Below are 6,000 nucleotides of genomic sequence, written 5' to 3' on the forward strand. Positions count from 1 at the left end.
TTTAATAATATTTAAAAAGAAAAAAATAAACATAAAATGATAAATTTACTTTTGATGTATTAAATTAAGTTGACCTCCTTCAGCTGTTATTTTACCGTATCACCCCTAATTAATTATTATAAGTCATTTATGTATTAAAAAATTTATAATATTTAATTAAAACATTGGTTTCGACATGGCTGCTTCAAGAGCTGCGCCATGATTTTACTATATCACCCCTAATTAATTATTATAAGTCATTTATGTATTAGCATATTAAGAATATTTAATTAAAACAAGAAAAATATGCATTTCTGACATGTTTGTTGCAGCTGCTTCAACCATAATTTTACTAGGTATCTCTCCTAATTAATTATGATGAGTCATCTAAGTATTAAAAAATTAACAATATTTAATAAAATGATAAAATTGACAAATGATAAATTAACTCTTGATGCTTTAAATTAAGTTGGTGTCCTTCAACCTTGATTTTACTGTATCACTCCTAATTAATTACTGTAAGTCATTTATGTATTAAAAAAAAAAAAATATTTAATTAAAAAACAATAGACATTTATGACATGTCTATTCCAACTGCTTCAATTGTAATTTTACTAAATACCGCTCTTAATTAATCATCTAAGTATTAAAAAATTAATGATATTTAATAAAAAATAAAATAGACATAAAATGATAAGCAGGTAGCAGATCTACATGTTTATTTGTGTTGCCTACTTAGATACTTCCTTTTATATTTGTTTATTTTACTTTCAATTTTAATCTATTATATATTTAAGAATTACGTAAAAGTATTATAAATCATAATAATTAATAATTTAAAGTAATTAAAAAGACAGAAAAAAAAATTGGTTGATTCTCTAAATTTTATTACTGTCACGTAAATTGGAACAGAAGAAAAAGTACTACAAATCACAATAATTAATAATTTAAAGTATTTTAAAAATATGTAAAAAATTTAGTTAACTCTCAAAAAATATATCAATACCACATAAATTGAGACAGAGAGTATAACATATATCATTTCAAATTACATAAAAAGTATTATAAATCACAATAGTTAATCTTGAAAATATTTTTCGCGTTGCCGCCTCAATTCCAACTGTTGTTATATTTGGATATCTAGATCTGATAATATTGTGCACCCATCTATAAGAATTTCTTCACTTAGTAGTGGTTCAAAATATTTCAATATCTGTATTTATAAGTGTTTTGCCTTTGAGAAGATGATCCAAGACTTTGTTGTTAATTGAAGTATCTTTTGTTCTAGTTTTTGTATGAAATAATCCAATGAATATTAGTTCTACATCTTTTCTATATTTTGTAACAAGTCTCAATCTTATCATCAAACAATTAAAATAGCCCGACTACACGATATATCACACTTTCTTATCATGTGAAAAAACTATCTTATAAAACTTCACTCCTTGGCGAGTACCGTCAAATAGTTATTATTTAAAAAGTTATCATTTTAAATCAATGTACATTTATGTTTGTATCTCATCAATATCGAATTTTGGTGTTAAAATATGTCTATAGTGTTGGGCTCGTGCTGACACGGGCTATACACCTCTAGTTAACTATATACTTCCTCCGTTTAAAAATATAATCTATTTTAATTTGACATGAAATTTAAAAAAAATAAAAAAATTATAATCTTAAATTAAAATTATGTCAAATATATCAAAATGCATTTTAATCTTGTAGTCTTAACATGTCATGTGAAAAAATTAAAATTAAATTATTACGAGAAAAAAAGTGTCATTATTTTTTAAATGTATTAAAAAAATAGATTTTTTTTTTTAAATGAAAGGGAGTATGATGTTTGCTATAGTTAATTGGTCAAACTTTTACTAGCTGCTTGGATTTAGGTAATACTATTTCGCTTGATTTTACTTGATTTTCTTACTAAAGAAATTGTTTTAATTTAATTATCTAATTTATAAAATTAAATAAATTTATTATGTTCTTTCAATATTATTTCTATCATTAATATTTAAATTATATTTTTAAAGCATATTCAAAAGGCTAATTTAATAAAATAATTTTTTAATAAATAATATTTTAAAAAGAGTGTTAAGTCAGTAAATGTTAAGTAAAATGAAAAGGAAGAAGTAATCAAATATATAAAGCTTGACTTATTTTTATGGCATGTTAATAAAAATATTAATTGGATCACAAATTAGCACTTTCTTTTATTTCAAAATATTTGCCACAAACTTTTTCTTGAAAATCAAAGTTATGAACTTTAATCAATATTTTAACATGTATTTTCAAATAAAGAAATATAAAATTTTACACAGAAAGTAAAAGTAATTATGATGTTTACTAATTATACTTAATTGGTCAAACTTTTACCAGCTGTCTGGACATAAGTAATAGTATGTATCCCACTTTCACTTGTTAAAGCCTAGTCCGCTAAGTAATAGTATGTATATCACTTTCACTTGTTAAAGGCTAGTCCGCTTACGTCGTACTATGTATGGTCCAATGTTGATCCTTAAAAATTTTATATTTACATATAATTTTATCATTTAATTAAAATCTTCATTTGTTTGGTTGATAAATTCTAAGTCAGACATATATTATTATATTTAGATTGGTGAAATTTGTATAATAATATTTTAAGTTGTTCAAACTTTTATGGCATTGATAATCAATTATATTTTTTAAATAATTCAAGTTTTCAATTATTTTGATTTATAATATTTTTTCTTTTATTCTACTAATTAGAAGTGACATAGTAAAATTATTATAACAAATATTAGTGAATTTTTTTTAAGTGGTCTCATATAAGACGTTAAGTTAATTTAAAATATCAAAAAATAATTTATCATTTTATGCCTATTTTATATTTTTAATTAAATATTATAAATTTTTTAATACTTAAATGACTTATAAAAACATCAAAAAATAATTTATTATTTTATGTCTATTTTATTTTTTATTAAATATTAATTAATTTTTTAATATTTAGATGACTTATAATAATTAATTATGAGTGATATAGTAATATCACGGTTGAAACAGTTGAAGCAGTAATGTCATAAATGTCTATTTTAAATTTTTAAATTTTTAAATTTTTTAATGTGTAAATGACTTATAATAATTAATTAGGGATAATATAGTAAAATTATGATTGAAGCAGTTGAAGGAGACATGTCGACCATGAGAAAACTACTTCAACTGTTTATGGTGACTTATTATATAGGATAATAGTATTTGTATAAAATAATAAATTATTTTAAATTTTTTAACGTTGAATTAGTAAAAATATAGATTTCTTTTTTTGTCAAACTATAAAACTTTCATTTATCCAAGTAACGTTTGTACACGGCTAGTTCATTTGGACTCCAGAACTGGTCCTTAGGCAAATTCTATCTAGCTACCAACTGCGATTACAAGCCATTTAAACAGGATATGTATCTAATTTCGAAAAATTACATATATACATATGCTAACTCTGCCTTATTATATTACATCTCATGTTGAAAAAGAAATTACAAAAATCTCAAATTAACTACTTAAATTCCTACCTTTTTTATTTTCTTTCTCTTCCTTCTTATACATTCCAAACAACCATATTTTGCTCCAAATTATGCTTCATATTTTTCTCCTAAAATCTTGCTACCTTTTCTCTCCATTTATTTAGTATGACATCTATGATTATGAGTAGCAGCTGTAATTCCAATTTTACCTTTCCTTCTTCTTCACCATTTCACTTCTCCTTAACCACGGATTCCACTTTCTCTACTCGAAATTCATAAATCCAATTTTTTTTCTTTTTCAAAAAATAAATAAATTAAACTCGAATTAATCAAATAAACACCCTCAATAACAAAACAAAATCAAATTGAAAAAATCCTTTGATTATTATTTTGCGTAATTCTTTTTTTTTTAATTTGAATTTTTTATTGAAGGAATTTATTATGTATAGATCTTAAACAGTGATGGCTTGAAATGTATTCAGATTTCGTATGGTCCTTAAAGGACTGAGTCAATTATAAACTTGTTGGTGTTAGGCATTGTGGGTGCTTATTATACTGTAATTTTGACCAACTATGGGGGACGAAACTAAAGGCCAAAGCCAAAGAAAATATTTACTGGGATTTTTCCTTTCACTTATTGAATTTCCTTTTCACTTATTTGTTAATGATTAAAACAACATATTTATTAATTAATCTGACATTATATTTTGGACACATAATATGTTTCCTATTATGTACCTTTGCTTATAAGTGAATCTTATATTGAACTAAAGACTAATACGTTTTAAACGTATGTATTACATAACAACATACATGTCGTAAAACGTTTATTACTTGTAAAAAAATTACAAAAATTGTTAATATCATGCACATTTATAATGTATGATGCTATATCATACATTGATATGAATGTATAATCAAATATTATACATTCGTAAGTCTACTGGAATGGCACAATTTCACTATACATTGCTTTGAATGTATAACAACTTATTATACATTCAAATGATTACTGGAAAGACACACATTTATTATCCATTGATTTGACTGTATAAAAACATATTATACATTCGTAAATTTATTGGAATGATACTGTATATAATTTTTTTTTAAAATTAAATTTCGTTATTGTATTTCTAACCTCATATATGTTAAAAACATATAATGCTATATCATACATTTATTACACATTAACTATTAATGTACAATATTTTAATACACCGTACGTTTCAACAATTATTTACTCCTATAGAGGGTAAGTTACATAGTTAATGTGCATTTATAATCATGTTCTAACTTCAAGTTATATGGTTATGAACTGTGATATAGGGAAAATCATAAAATTTTTATACTAATATAAATCATTGATTAAAGAAATTAACATCTATAATCAATAAAAAATATATATATTACTTGCTCCAGCATTCAAAAAAAACTAATAAAAAATGTTTATACAACCAAAATCATTCAAAGCATCCTCACATAGAAAACCATATTATATTCTTCATGATTCCTTTGGAAAGAAACCACAAGTCCTGCGGTTGTGACCGATTCGTCCGCATTTATCGAAATTACTATTGCGTCACTTTTGTATGATGTATCATTAATTTCTGACTCCCAAATTTCAGAATGTCGCAACAATGCGGGAATATTCATATTGATTTTACTAGTATTGAAGAACGTATGTAGAAGAAGATTTTAGTAGTTTTGAAGAACGGGTGTAGAAGAAAGCGGTTATAGTTTTGAAGAGCGGGTGTAGAAGAAAGTGGTTGTTTTTTGGCTTTTCAGATCGTGAATCACAGGAAAAAAATTATGTATAGCAAATTTTTTAAAATTCAAATATTAGTTACATGTTCTATCAATAAATAACTTAATGTTGGCTAATTACTGCTTTTAATTAAGGAATTGTAAAATAATTAAAGATTTTCTTACTTTAAATATAGGATTAACTGTTATATCATACATTCGATCAATGTATAATATGTGACCGAATGTATGAGTATGTTTGCAAAAAAAGGGAGAGAGAAAACAACAAGGGATTTTGTGTAATTATTTTCATTATCTAGGGGATGGATTTATGTTGTTTACACATCTAATTACTCAAAGGATTGGCTTCCACATCAGATTGGGCTACCCTCTATTACGCAATTGTAAGCAGATTTTCTTTAGTCTCTTAGCATCCGGTGTAGCAATATGCAAGAACTGCCTTGAGTTCCATTCCGTTCACTCCAGATATGGTATACGCATGTTGCATATAAACAACCCAGTATTTCAGCGTGCGGTCCACTTCGATTGGCTCTGTTCGAAATCCAATGTAGTTCATCCTCCCAACTTCCAACTTTCCAATGCCAATGCATCCAAGTCAAGAGTGAACCCCAAATTCTGATGGAGTAGTTACATTCGAAAAAATGGAAAAAAACTTTCATTGATCCTATACCACACAACACAACTAATAGAAATATTAATACCCCATTTGCTAGCCATAAGATGAAGGATGCCTTGGTATCATGCCTCG

This window comes from Capsicum annuum, chromosome 1, assembly GCF_002878395.1.
Source record: "Capsicum annuum cultivar UCD-10X-F1 chromosome 1, UCD10Xv1.1, whole genome shotgun sequence".
NCBI classification, from domain to species: domain Eukaryota; kingdom Viridiplantae; phylum Streptophyta; class Magnoliopsida; order Solanales; family Solanaceae; genus Capsicum; species Capsicum annuum.